Raw genomic sequence first — 15,322 nt, 5'->3', positions numbered from 1 at the left:
ATTCCTCCTGGTGCTTTACAGGAGTTCTAATCCATAGCCCTTCCCATAATCAATCCGAGTGAAAACCAGCCGTACCATGGATGTGTGTCGCTGCCAACGCAAGCAGCCAGCGTGTGCGCCTGTGGGGGAGGTAACTGGAAACCAAAGGACTCCTCGCAAATGACTTCTCGAAATCCCAGTGCAGGAAAAAAAAACAGACTTGTCTTAACAGTTTGCCTTTTAAATAAAATTGCAAGTTGGGGTCAGTGATACTAAGACTTCTAATTTGTTTAAGACTGCACACTGGATTAAATGCTTAGGGAGAAGTGAAGACCGGGAAATAGGAGAGACCAGATTTTTTTTTTTTTTTTTTTTAACTAATAGCTCTGATTCCTCTTACCAGTCACTTTCAAGCAGATCCGCTCAACCTTGATCCTTTTCTAGATCTCGCGCCACAATCTGCCCCCAATCCACCCCGAATGACTCAACTCCAAATTAACAGAGGACCCGGCATAAACAGACACCACACTCTAACGACGTGAGATGACTAACATGGACTTTATCTACCAAAATGGCTAGCCTTGATTCAGGCTACTCCTCTGCTTGGAAGGCAAAATACATCGGCAGAGAAGTGAAAGGAGAAATTAAACCCAGCAGGAACACAGAATGTGACACTTACCTTTACTGATTTTGTAAGGGGTGGAAGATATCAAGCAGTAACGAAGTGAATTCCCCAGCAGGTACAACGGAGCAACAATCCGCAGCGCGCGTAAGCAGGAAGGCTAGCCCTGACAGTGTGCATGTGCTCTGAAACTGCAAGTTACTATCAGGGCAACTTAAGAAAAGGGGAGGAGTCTGTGCCCGGGAAAGGAGGAGTGGGGAATGGAAACCGCACAGGGGAGGAGGGGGAAACCCCGAGGTTTCTGGAATATTGATTAATCTTGGCACACCAGAAGCAGGCTTGCTGGCTTTGTTTTGCTCCTTAGACCACTTTCACGCTTTGTCAGTCCACTGTCATTAGAAATGCAAAACCGGGACCAGGAAGAATTGAAAAATAAAGCGCACACAATCGGAAAGCTGAAAGTCTTGATTAGAACGTTTCAAAGACTTTTCTAAGGCTAAATTTAATTACCTCACATTATTGCAGGTTTCCTCCCCTTCAGGGAAGACGAGGGTGTGCTCTTTAGCCTGGTTGTACAACTGTTACGAAAAAGTTCCTTTTTCGATTCGGGGAATTAACTGACATTTCTTGGGAAGACCCTGAATGCAGACAAGTATGTAGAAAAAAAAATAATGCTTACTACGATTCTCTAAACTTGTCTAAAGTTAGGGACATGCCTCTATTTTAGCAGTTTAAACTTCAAAACTTCATTATAACAAACCTAATTTAGCTCACACTGCCTGTGTTGCAAAGACGGAAAAGGTAGCAAATGTAAAGAGACTGGAATTTTTGCCAAACTAGAAAATGAAAGGCATTTTAAGACCAAGAGTGCAAAACACACTTGAGATTTGGTGATTCAAAAGATAAGTTGCTGTTCAGATGTCTCCATTTTAAAGGATGCTAAATGTTCTCCCTGCCACACACACCATTTTTAGAGCTAAAAAATTCTCATTGCCTTGAGAAGGTAACTTGTGCTTCTAGTCCACTTTTCTTAAAAGAAAATAAATTGTGAAAATAGATATTAGAAAATTAAAAAAAAATTTTTTTTGAGCTGACTTATTCCCAAAACTTAAAGCTTCTTTAGCAGGAAGAAAATGGTTCATTAGAAACAAAAATTTATACCAAAAATACAGCCTGAGGTTTGAATTCTTGTTCACTGAATTTAATATTCCCCATGCAAAATATGCTCAATTCTTGGTTCATTATTCAACAAGAAAGTATGTCTTTTTTCCCCTCAATACAAATCTCTGGAGATCATAAAGAAATATCTCCTTTCACCCACAACTGTATGTCCTTTTGAACAGCTACTGGTTGGAAAGCAATGGTGAATCATGTCAATGCTTTAAAATTACAAATCAGCAGCAATTATAACAGCTTTCTAACATGCTGTCATTTCAAGAACTTATTGAAAGTACATGCTTTTGACATTCCCAGCCCTCAGTGACCTTTCCCTTCCTCTGACCTCCTAGGTCACTGAGCATCTATACTGCATTGTTTAACACTTAATTATACCATGTTTTGCACTGCATCCTTCTTTTAAAGCTCATGTTAAGTTTTGGTTTCTCAACTAAATTATAAGTTCTTTGAGGGCAAGAACTTGTCTTATGCCTAATACAGAGTCAATATTAAGTAACTCTTTTTAAGTGGGTGGAATAATATTAGGATGTGAAACAAAACGCTTTTCAATCTTTTGTGTTAAAACACAATTACTAGTTTTTACATTGGTGCCTCTGGCTTAGGTGCATGGAGCCATTTCTCAATGCCATGACTACTTTTAAAAGCATTTATTTACTATACCAGGTCCTATCTGAGCCATGGGTTTAGGATTAATTTGCACGCCACTCCCCCGCCTTTTTTTTTTTGGTGGAAATGACTTTGACTTGTATTGTAAGGGAACTCGAAAGAGAAATCTGATTTTAAATGGGGTTTCAAGCCCAGTGGCATTTCCATTTTTTGTTTTTATTTTTTTTAATAGGCAAGAAAAAGGGCTGGAAAACCACACTTTGGTTAGCATAGAGATGGGAAGATCCTGGTGCCCTTTCTTTTTTACTTTTTTTTTCCCTCTCTAATCCCTAAAGCTTGGTTAAAAACCATTTCATTATTTCTGTTTGTGTAGACATTATGGGAGTCTGGTATTCTGTTGAGAAGGGAAATAATTCACCACTGAAAGTTTTGTTGGCTGTAATAAAACCTAATGAGAAAATGAGATGCAAAGAGTCTCAGTTCAGAGTTCATCCAATTTTAGTCTGGAGGGAAACATTGGGAATTACTTCTTTAAGCACCACTTTCTCTTTCTGGAAAGCTATAGCAAAAGTAATGCCTGGGGGCCTCCTGGGTTTCCTCAACGTGTATTTCTACCTTTTCCCCTCTACTTTATAGTTAAGTCCCTTGAGCTTTAAAACATCTTTTTTTTTTTCCTTCTAGAAACACTAAATAAATGAAAGATCAAGAAATTATGAACAAGTCTCTGTATGCTATATTTCATTTAAAGCTACTCAGGGTGGGAGACGCAGAACCTGGGGGATCATGTTAATGTTAGTATTATCGAATGAAAAAAACACAAACACCAGCAGCAAATGCTGTTCCTGCTGAAAAAATCTGTCAAGATCTTTCTGTGAACATTGTGTGATTAAGTATGTTATCGGTAAATCCTTTCTTTTGGGAAAAAAATGTCAGTATAACAAGAAATAACCAAATCCAACCTGTCCTTAAAGGGAGCATTTATTGGTTTGAAGAACAAGAGATTACGGTAATAAGCACGTGCTGATCTTAGCATGGTACAGGCCAGTCAAACTTCACCATTTAAAATTAGCAAATTTTGGTTAATTGGATTTTTTTTTTTTTTTGAGCAACAAAATGGATTAGAAAACCTTTTAATCTTTTTTCGATGTTTTCCAAGTTGATTTTTAATTTAATGATGGTTTTAAAATCATTCCTTGTTTAAATAGCTTGCATTTTAGGATCATCATGAATGTCAATTCTCCTTCTAGAATTTGGAAATTGTAGAATGCTAAGAAAATGAACAGGACCTGACTTAACCCCAGAGTGTAACAGTGGATGTGTTAGAGGCAGTAGGTGTAGAAGAACTTGTGGTAGTTGTCTTCCATTTTGTCTTGATTTTTTTTCTTCTTGAGTATGAATGTAAAAAGCAGAACAACAAAAAAACCTGTGGTGAAGTCTGATTAGTTGAATTTTTAAATAACTGGGTTTTATTTTAAAGTTATAGTCATATGAAGCCTAAAAACATCCAACTACAGAGAGGTGAACTAAAATTAACTTTATCACATTCATTTATTCTTTCAACAAACATTGAGCAACCACTGTGTTCCAAATACCAGTTTCTTTCCATAAATGCATCGTAATTATTAAGCAGTGGGCCAGGACAGGGCCCAACAGAAAGTTATGAGATTGCTGTGTGCTGAGGCCTATTTACCAGTTAGTATGTCAAAAAGATTGGTAGCAACTTAAGGGAAGGGGCCGTGCCTGGATCCACATTGTGTACACTGTTTCTAGCAGGTGCCTGCCCATAGCAGCCATAGTGTGGCATGGCAGGGAGCCAGTAGCAGTTCCTGCTGGAGAACAGGCCAGTAGGGGCCAAATTTACAACTTGAACTCCACTCCTAGTCAATGGGGAGCCAGCCACAGGATTTAAGCAGGGAAGTAATTTTCGTTTTAGGTAAAATGCAAAGCCTTGAAGTGACTAAGACTTGGGTTAGGAAGTCAAGGGGCAGGAGGAGAATTTACAAACTGGGTGAGTTCACATTCACACTGAAAAATCCTGACCATTTGAGAATATCAAGGCCCTTGAAGTGGTCGGCTGACACTGAGCCAAGGCTGCCTCCTGTAGGTGGAGTGTGCACTCTCCAGCCCACTTGTCCCACTCACTTCACTCAAGTTAGTTATCAGCATGTGGCTCTAGCAAGTCCTTCTGTTTTGACCTCTGATGGGGTTTCAGAAGAGGACTGAGCAAGGGCAGAAGCCTAGGGAACACCAACACAAAGGTGAAGACCAGCAAGAGGAACCCCCCCACATAGATTCTCACATGGCAAGAAGTTACACCAACTGTTATTTTTATCACAAGTAAGCCAACAGGTGGACATAATGATGCCTTAAAAAACAACATGTTTTCTCCATTCTAAAGCTAAAGAGGGTCTGCTTTTTAATGAAGGCTTCACACATGTTATTATCAATTATTATTTATATTGAAAAGTGACATTTTTCCCAGTTGCTCAACATGAGTCAAGCCTTTGTAGAACCAAGAATATCAGTTTAGCTGGGAAAGATTATGTAGGTTGATTGGAATTGAAGCCTTCAGCAGACATTTTTACGGGGCTTTATAGTTTTTTAAGTACTTCTACACACATTGTCTAATTTAATCTTCGTGATAATACTTTGAGGTCTATTCTACTCTATTATTACTGGTCCTGTAGACCCAGATGTTGGAGATCAGTAGGGATTGAGTAATATGCTGGGGATTATAGTCAGCGCTAAGACAAGAGTTCTTCATGTTGATTTCTCATCTTTTCCCAGAAGAAGCCCCCAGGAGTTTTTTTAAAGACAGATAGAAAAGAAAGGAAAGAACATTAAAAGGAAAGCCTACAATCTGTTATTTCTTCTGGGGAGTCAACTCTAATCTCCTCCCACTCCCCAAATCCAACAGGCTTGGTTGCCTTTCCTATGTGCTCCCAAGGCCCCCTGGGTTTAAATTTCCAGAGTCATTACCACTTTGTGCTGCAATTCTCCCTGTCTAGACTGCAGAGTCTTTGAGGGCAGGGCCTGTATGGATAACTACTGCATACTCAGGAACCAGAACGGAAGGTGCTCAGAAAAGAGTTGCTGCACCAATAAACAGATGCAACACAGTCACAAACATAAGAGGGTTCATCAGTCCATTTCCAATTCTAAGATTTGGAGAAAGGAAGTCAGTAAACATCAAACTTAAAAGGAAAAAAAAAAAAAGCCAATGAGTTCCTTCTTCAATCATTACAATGTAAAATAGGTCCAAGTGTGGCTGCTCTAATTGAATGCGGGGTGGGTGGGAGTCACAGCCTGCCTCAGTGTCCCCCTTTTCTTGCCCCCAGGTAGCTCCCTGGGTGAGGTACCTCCTTAATGTGTGGATTCTACACATCACAGTTGGGAAGCGAGGATGAATGAGGAAGTCAAGTCAGTTTGTGCCATAATTCCTTAGTGCCAAGTTCAGGTTTCAAACCTGCATCTCTGGGCTCCTGGTCCCATTATGTGTGCAGTCACTAAGCCACATGCTCTCCCTTCCCAATTCTGAATGTCATCCGTAAAACTAGGTTAGACTAGATTGTTTTTCTCAAATCGCTTTCCTGATTCTAAATCATGTCATGCCAATAACGGGCTTGCCATATCCACTTTGGTCTGTTTAGTTAAGGACACAAATTTTTATATACACTCAGTGATTAATGGCTTCTCATTAGGATTTCCCTGCCACAAATTAAACACAAACATAATACAGTCACCAAAGGAAGCTTATTGAGGGGCATGGGTTTTATGAAGCACAGTGATGACATGAATCTTTTATAACTGTTTGCTGGTATAGAATCATAATTACAGCAATCAAGACAGATACACATCTTTTGTAAGGAAAAAAGTAATTATAATTTAAAAGCACACAGCTCAAAGTTGCCATCACAGAAACGACTATTATAGCAACTATTTCGCATTTGGACATTTTTTTGGCAGGAGGTCTGGGTATTGTTTATTGTAAGTCAGAAACAGCACTGAGAAAATATGCAAATTTTTAAAGCAACAGAAAATGCAGTTTTGGGTTGAGAAAACAGGGTGAACGGTGGAAACTGGGCCTTGAGCACAAATCAACCTTAGTGGCTGAAATAACTTTTGGACATTGGATGCAATCATAGGAATCTGGGGGTAAGGTTAGAATAAAGTTAGTTTAAGCGTTAAAACATACATTCAAGATTTGGGTTGTGCTCCTGAGTCAAATTCTATCTTCTGTGAATGTCGTGCCTATGGATTGACTCTAAGCTGAAAGACCAGGAAAGAAAGCCTTCAGAATGCTTAACAATCCCCTTTTCCTTGGCCAGGCAGGGAATTCCCATTGCCTTATGAGGCAGTTCATTTTTGAGTCATAGAAGAAGCAAATGCAAGCCTCCTTCCTCATCCCGCTGCCTCCCCAGGAAGGATGGATCACACTTGCTTGAAATAGAATTAACGCAGGATGACTAGTTTATTCCTACTCCAGGCCTCAGTTGTTTGCTGAAGTCCAGTAGATGCTTCAAAATTGCTTAATAATCAACAGGTGAAATCAGGATAGGTCATGTGACATTAGAGAAAAATGCGTGGAGACTGGGGGTCAGGAGACCCGAGTGGTGCAAGGTTGGGCAAATACAGTATTGTAGGAGGTCCTCTCCTCCAAACTGAAGAGTAAGGTGAGGTCTGGGTTTCAATTTTTTTTAACCCTTTGTTCCAATCAAATCTCATGATGAAACAAGCAACATGACACATCAGTTATAAACCTGAAGAGTCGGGAGGCAGAGCCACTGATTCACCCTTCCTCTAGCTTCCCCTCCTCCTCTCTCTTCCCTAACCCCAACCACCAGCATCTGGACCCTGAGTGTGTTCCAAGTTGTTGGGGCAAGATTTGGAAATGACTGGATCGGGTAACTCAAAGTACTCAAATTCTAAGAATGAAATTCCCATAAACTGGAGTAACCTCTGGGGGAAAAACGAAAAGCATGAGTTAAACTCCAAGAACTCCACAGTATTCATGATACCTCAATTAATAAATAGTGGTGCATGCCTGTAATCCTAGCTACTCGGGAGGCTGAAGCAGGAGAATCGCTTCAACCCAGGAGGCGGAGGTTGTGGTGAGCCTAGATCGCGCCACTGCACTCCATCCAGCCTGGGTGACAAGAGCAAAACTCCGTCTCAAAAAAATAAATAAATAAATCTTCTTCAAAACATGGCTTGTTTTAAAAGTTCAACCACAGCAGCACTTTGAGAGGCCTAGGCAGGTGAATCACAAGGTCAGGGGTACGAGACCAGCCTGACCAACATGGTGAAACCCCGTCACTACTAAAAATACAAAAATTAGCAGGCGTGGTGGCGCACACCTGTAGTCCCAGCTACTCAAGAGGCTGAGGCAGGAGAATCGCTTGAACCTTGAAGGCGGAGCTTGCAGTGAGCCAAAATAGCGCCATTGCACTCTAGCCTGGGTGACAGAGCCAGACTCCATCTCAAAAAAAAAAAAAAAAAAAAAAAAAGTTCAACCGTAGCTATGATGTGTAGGGGTTTCTGTCTCAGGTCTTAGGCCTATTCCTAGGGACGGTAGGTGGCAATGAGACAGACTGAGTTGAAGAGGGCAGTCCTATTTTTTGTGCCTTGTGACCTAGCTAAGCCCCAGGACAAATGCAGGAAATAAAACTGCCAAATTTAATGGTTTACCCAAAGTTATCCAAGTAAATGGCAGAGTCCAGACCAGAGTCTAGAGTTGGCACTCCCAGTCCTAACCATTTTCAGAGAAACACATTGTCTTGTAGTACCAACTACATTCTGTGAAAGCCTGGAATGATAGGATTCATTTATGAGGGAGAGGTTTTCAAATTCTATGTTATAAATCTGTGCTGCCCAATATGGTAACCATTAGCTACATGTAACCATTGAGCACTTGAATAGAGTTAGTAGGATTTGAGATGCGCTGTTTTATGTATTATGTATACATTAGATTTTGAAAACTTAGTACTCTCAAAATGTAAAATATCTCATTAATACTTATATTGACTTCATGTTGTAATGGTAATATTTTGGATATATTGAGTTAAATAATATATATTCAAATTAATTTTGGTTGGGCACCATGGCTCACCCTTGTAATCCCAGAACTTTGGAAGGCCAAGGTTGGCAGATTGCTTGAGTGCAGGAGTTTGAGATCAGCCAGGGCAACAAGGCAAAACCCAGTCCCAGTCTCTACAAAAAATACAAAAATTAGCTGGGCATGATGGCGGACACCTATAGTCCCAGCTACTTGGAAGCCTGAGATGGGAAGATCACTTGAGCCCGGGAGGTCAAGGCTGCAGTGAGCTGTGTTCATGCCACTGCACTCCAGCCAGGGCGACAAAGAAAAAAATTAATTTCACTTGCTTCTTTTTGCTTATTTTAATGTAACTAGTAGAAAATTCTAAATTATGTATATAACACATTTTATTTCTATTGGTCAGCACTGTTAGAAAGTGATTGCTCTTTATAGAAGAGTCTTTGGAAAAAGATAGAATTGGTAGGGCTCATGAATTCCTCTCTCCAGAGCAATCACCCTTAATTTATTTAAATAGATCAACATGTGGTAAGAATATTTTGGTCTCTGTACAGAAGTTTATGGCTAATGGTAATAGTAATAATAATAAAAGAGCTACCACTTATTAAGTCTTTTTGAAAAGACTTACGTGTCAAGCACCATGCCAAGTGTTTTATATTTGCCTCATTTACTTGTCACAACAATCCTATTGTTACTAAGTTTTATTATTACCACTTTCCCAATGAAGGAACTGAGATTCTCAGAGAATTAGCAACTGCCAAGGTCAGGAGCTGGTTAAGTGGTTGGACCAAGATTCTACCCTAGTCCGCTTGCATTTAAAGCCTGGGAACTTAAGTGCGACACAATTCTGCTTTGCTGGGACTAACAGTCCTGATGAAAATACCACCCTCAGAATTCTACAGATTCCCACTATGTTTGAAGGCACTGGAGGGAAAGTGGGATACAGAAAGTGGGGCAAAATCGTGGCAGTCCTCAAGGATCTTGACATTACGGTAGGGAAAACATGTGCAATGAAATACGTGTCAGAGGAAGACCTCATGAGAGATGAAAAAACATAAAATCCCTCAGCGGACAGGACAGACATGAATTCATTCCAGTTGTGGGGGAAAAGGGAGGGTTTCATGGAAGAGGCAGCATTTCAGAAAGAACTCTAAAGATGAGGAAGGTTTTTCTGCAGTTAGGAGTAGCTAGGCAGAGGCGTGCCAGGAGGAAGAAATGGCAGGAACAAGACAAGTCCTGTGAGGGTACCAGCAAGGGGGCCCAGGTAGCTGTTTACCCACGGCAAGAGGTCAGAGAAAAGACTGAGTAGAGAGTTCCAAGTCTGGACAAGTTGAGGAGTGGGAACAAAGCTGAAACAAGATGTATACCTTGCTTTCTTGACAAGGCAGTCGCAGCATTTCTTGGGTTGAAAAGAAGTTTTTGGGCCGGGCGCGGTGGCTCACGCCTGTAATCCCAGCACTTTGGGAGGCCGAGGCGGGCGGATCACGAGGTCAGGAGATCGAGACCGTCCTGGCTAAAATGGTGAAACCCCGTCTCTACTAAAAATACAAAAATTAGCCGGGCGTGGCGGCGTGCGCCTGTCTCAGCTGCTGGGCAGGCTGAGGCAGGAGAATGGCGTGAACCCGGGAGGCGGAGCTTGCAGTGAGCCGAGATCGCACCACTGCACTCTAGCCTGGGCGACAGAGCAAGACTCTGTCTCAAAAAAAAAGGAAGAAGAAGTTTTCGGTGTGACTTTCAAAATCAAAAATAGGTTTATATTAATGCACTTCGGAGAATGCTAAAGTCTTTTTTCTAGTACCTGGCAGAACGAGCAGTAACACCAACCACAACAAAATCAGCCTCAAGACCTTCCAAGAATTACCCAATCTCCATGAGCCAAAAACAAAACGAAACAACCAACCAAACAAACTAAAAAACCCAAACATCCAAATGTGACTCAGATACCACGGGAGCAACCCCCAGGCGGCCAACATTCTTCCGTATTCCAAGATATCCATCAGCAGAAACAGGCCCCCATCCGTGCTCTGATTAAAACCCTGGTTTTTCTTCTTCCATTAGAGGAAGACCTGTCTTAGAGGGCAATAGATTCACCAAATCGTCATAATTGCTAACATTCACAAGGCAGAGAGACAAGACTAGAAGAAGCACCTTTCACCAGATGTAGAAGAGAGTGAATAATTTTATTAGGGAACCTCTTTTTAGATGTTTGCTATGTTTTTCAAATGTAATATTTAAGATGGAACTCACCCTTCAAGCCCTGCACAGGGTAGCTAGAGTCTCCTCTTTCTAGAGAGCTGCTTGGACTTGCACCTTTCCTCCATTAAATCCCAAAGGATTCAGAGATCTTTTTCCCCCCAGTTTTTCTTTCAAAATCTTCCAGGAAGTTAGGACCATCACGTGAGGCCTATTGTTATGAAAAAGTTTAGTGATTAAAATGTGGTCCCTGTCTAATCCCAGCCTGGGAGTTTGCCTCTTGATTAAAATATGTGGGGGCGGAGTTAAGGAAAGGAGGCCTGCTGAGGAGTAAATTTACTTCAGGTTAACCCTGCTTTGCATCAGTCGTTTCCTGCAAACCCATTACCATAGCCAGGCACTAGCAAATCCTACCTTTCCAAAACTGGCCCTTTTCAAGAGGCATTTACTGGTAATCCTGGAGCTTCCTCTCTGGCATTTCCTTTACCCACCAGGAATGTCTGGTCTTCCCAATTTCTCATCACAGGCAGAAAAAAATCATCACAAATCCACGAGTCCTCAAAGTCTGGAGCTTCTAGCTAGGCAGAATTCACTGGTTGCTGGTTGTCCATTTTGAAGTATTCTCTTGGGTCTTTTTGATGAGATTGCAATCTTTATTTGGAGATGTTGAGGCTTTATGGAAGAAAACTCTTCCTTCAGGTGTATCTTAACTCAAAAGGAGCTGCCTGGACATTTTAAAACGCCCATTGGCTGTATGAGTTGAAATCGATGTTGTGAGGGTGAGAAAATGGAAAAGAACAAATAGGAGTGGGCAAGGGCACAGATGTTCTTCAGGGATACAGTTTCCAGCCAAAGCTGGGATTTGAATCTCGTTACAAAGTCAATACAGACTAGAGTATGGCTTCTATCTGTTCTTCCTCTTATTTTTTAATTTTTTATTTGCTTATTTTTGTAGAGATGGGGGTCTTGCTTGTTGCCCAGGCTGGTGTCGAACTCCCAGACTCAAGTGATTCTCCCACCTTGGCTTCCCAAAGTGCTGAGCTTATGGGCAAGAGCCACCACACCAAGCCCTGTTCTTCCTCTTTTTTTTTTGAGACCGAGTTTCACTCTTGTTGCCCAGGCTGGAGTGCAATGGCATGATCTCGGCTCACTGCAAACTCTGTCTCCTGGGTTCAAGAGATTCTCCTGCCTCAGTCTCCCAGGTAGCTGGGATTACAGGCGCATACCACCACACCCGGCTAATTTTGTATTTTTAGTAGAGACAGGGTTTCACCATGTTGGTCAGGCTGGTCTTCAAACACCTGACCTCCAGTGATCCACCTGCCTCGGCCTCCCTAAATGCTGGGATTACAGGTGTGAACCACCGCGCCCAGCCTCTTCCTCTTAAAGTTGATTTAACATTTCCAGATTCCTCAGCTCTACCCATATTGGACTCACAGATTTTGCTATCTTATTCTATTGCCCTTTCAGTCATTATTTAGAGCTTGGACTCGTTAACAAGTTTAAATAAATTTTCTTTTCCTTTTAGATTTTTGAAGACTGAAGTCTTCAAAACATCTCTTTGCAAAAGTGTACAAAATATAGACTAAAATGTTAGTGTTGCCCTCCTTCCTCCACTGCTTTATACTCCCAGCCTTCACTCCACATTCAGCAGTTTATTCTCTTTTTGTGCTACAAGTATTTCTTGAGCCCCAGTCTGCCTGGCACTGTTTAAGGTGCTGTGGTTAAAGTGGTGAACAAAGGAGAAGACGCCTTGACCCTCATGGAACTTACATTCTAGTGGGGGGAGACAGACCCCAAACAAATAAATGCATACTGCTTTAGGAAACGACTTTGGATCTCACTCAGAGTGAAATAGGAAGTCACTGTAGGACATCATGAAGAAGAAGGAAATGGCTCTTTTTTTTTTTTAAAGGTTAACTGGCTGCTTTGTGGAAAATGGTTAGCAGGGTGAGAGACTACCTGGGAGGCCATTGGAAAAGACCCAGTGAGAGTTGTTGGTGGCTTGGATTAAGGTGACTAACCATGGATTAAGTCACCTTGGATTAAGGTGACTAACCATAAATGTGGGGAGAAGTGCTACAACTTACGGATATGGTTTGGAAGAAGAATTGTCAGGATTTGGTGAAAAATTGGACAAAATAAGAAAAGAGCTGTGAAAGACAAAGCTGAAGTTTTAGGCTTGAGCAACGAGGTAAATAGACTAACTAAAATGAGGTGGAGGACTGAAGTTTCAAGTTAGGTGCATGGGAATGAAGAGCTCTGAATGCTCGTAGATCTCCAATGGAAATCTCTAGGTGGCAACAGCATTCTCAAGAGAGGTGAAGCTGGAGCTCTATATTTGGGATCTGTGGCACACACGGAATTTAAAACTCTGTGTAATCATGCCAAGGAAGCGTGACAATGAATGAAGATGGAGGAGAAGATTCAAAACCAAAATGGGGTGGAATAACTAAAAATTAAATGGTCAAAGTTGTTTTATTTAACATTATACATGCTAGTACAACAAACATGATTACAAAAGCTGGTATTATACCTAATCCAATTTCTATTCTATTATTCTGCCTCATTTTGTTAGCCTAATTTTTATATAAGATTTAATGACTCTAAAACCAAGGTTTTTGGAATGAGTAGCTGTAGGAATGTAGTTGTAATTTACTGATTTGGGGAAGTCTGAGAACAGACTTGTGGGATGTGGTCAGGGCAGGAAGTCAAAATTTGAGACAATCGAGGGGAGATGTTGAATAGACTGTTAGATATGAGAGAATGAATTCATGGGAGAGGTCTGGTTTGAGACTAGATTTGGTTTTATCCGCTATAGATAGTGTTCCTATGGGGCATGAGTGAGTGTAGCTAGAGAACAGATAAAAGCCCTGGGCTCTCCAATGTCTAGAGGTGGAGAAGATATCAAGGAATTGGAATGAAGATAATGAGGTAAGGGAGGAAAAAGCAGAAGTCCTATCTAACATGCCAAATTATCTTAAAATTACAAGAACTGAAAACATCAAATAGTTTCAGAGTCTCCCCTAATTTGGCATAAGCAAAGAATACTATGTGTTTTATTTATTTCACCTCTGCATTTAATTCTAAATCTCTCCAGGATTATAGATACATACCTGCTAAGAAAATAATTATGTCATCCAAACAATTTTCGGATGCTTTCCTAGGGGAATTTTTTGGAATTCTGTTTTCAGCTAGTCATGTTGCCCATTGCCTAGAGATTTTGGCTGGGTGTGACATATGGAGCTGGGCACACACAGCACTGCTTTTCACCTTCACGCTGCCATATGAAGGAAGGTGTTCTTTTCTTTCTCTCTGTTATGAATTTGAAGGCTTGAGGGCACGTAATTTAAGCAACCCCAGGGGGGCTAAACTGCTTGATTGGACCTCTACATTTTACCCTTTGCATTTCTTTGTCTTTTGAGGTTATGCCAAGACCTTTCCCTGGAACACTGCCCGTGGGGTTGGAGACACCCTACAAAGGTTCTGTGGATAGGCTCCAGGGGTCTGTGAACTTGAATGGGAAAAATAGTACATCTTTATTTTCATTAACCTTTAGTTGAAGTTCAGCAATTCCTTCAACTAATGGATGTAGGCAGAAAATTACATGAGTTTTAGCAGTACTCGGACTTTGTCACCCATAGAAATCACAGATATTTTCATATCACCTTACAGTTGTTTCAGATATCTCCAGATGTCATCTGAGAAGGCGCTTCAGTAGACTGTGATAGGGGCCTGTGGTGCAGAATAGTGGAGGACCCTGCTATCTCTAAAGATATAGTCTACTGGATATATATTCTACTGGAGATATATATATATATATATATATATATATATATATATATTTTTTTTTTTTTTTTGAAACAGAGTTTCACCACATTGCCCAGGCTGGTCTTGAACTCCTAGTCTCAAGCAATCCACCCACCTCAGCCTCCCGAAGTGCTGGGATTACAGGCATGAGCCACCGCTCCCAGCCTCTACTGGATATCTTGGTGCCTTGTTCAATGACATTAACTTCATTCATGGTGTCTTTCTTGTCAGAGGCTTTACATTTTGGGGGGTGAAGTCTGCTATTGTTACTTTTTCTCCATGGCTTCTAGGCTTTGTGTATTTCTTGGAAAGGCCTTCCCCACTCAAAAGTAATAAACATACATTGTAACTCTCCAATATTTTCTTTCAAAATTTTTATAGGGCTTTTGCTTTGTTTTGTTTTCCTTTTTATTTTAGTTGTTTATTTTGTTTAGAAATGAGGTCTTGCTCTTTTGCTCAGGCTGGCCTGGAACTCCTGGGCTCAAATGATTCTCCCGTCTCAGCCTCCTGAATAGCTGAGACTACAGGTGCCTGCCACTGTGCCCAGCTTGTTTTGTTTTTCTTGTAGCACTTTAATCCAATTGGAATATGTTTTTATGTCTGCTGTAATGTAAGCATCTAACTTTTCTATTTCACTTTCTAAAATGGCAGCCAAATATCCCAATAGTATTTATTGGATAGTGAATAAATTTGTCATTTATCATATTTTTAGTAGCTTTACTGTGATATAATATTATACGTATTTAAAGTGTACAATTTGATAAGTTTTGACATAGCTATATACCTGTGAAACCATTACCACCATCAGGGAGTAAATAATTCATATTTTTAAATAATTTCCATTTTATTTATCTTTTGAATAGTTAATATATTCATATGGT

General features: G+C 40.8%; 1 protein-coding gene across 2 annotated transcripts in view; it reads right to left on the bottom strand.

Moving 5' to 3' along the window:
- SLC1A3 (solute carrier family 1 member 3) overlaps positions 1-817 on the bottom strand; it is an 82,628-nt gene extending 81,811 nt beyond the window's left edge. The window contains exons 1-2 of one of the 2 annotated variants that reach the window (XM_063664726.1): positions 659-791; positions 76-163 (exon numbers count right to left, since the gene is read on the bottom strand). The gene's annotated coding sequence lies outside the window, so the exon portion shown is untranslated. Of the gene's footprint in view, positions 1-75; positions 164-658 lie in introns of both variants that reach the window. The other variant, XM_054487069.2, reaches the window with a different exon arrangement.
- Positions 818-15,322: the final 14,505 nt, after the last annotated feature.

The sequence above is a fragment of the Pongo pygmaeus genome, chromosome 4 (assembly GCF_028885625.2).
Source record: "Pongo pygmaeus isolate AG05252 chromosome 4, NHGRI_mPonPyg2-v2.0_pri, whole genome shotgun sequence".
NCBI lineage: Eukaryota > Metazoa > Chordata > Mammalia > Primates > Hominidae > Pongo > Pongo pygmaeus.
The sequence above is the reverse complement of the archived record's forward strand: the minus strand, read 5'-3'. Positions and strand labels throughout refer to the sequence as shown.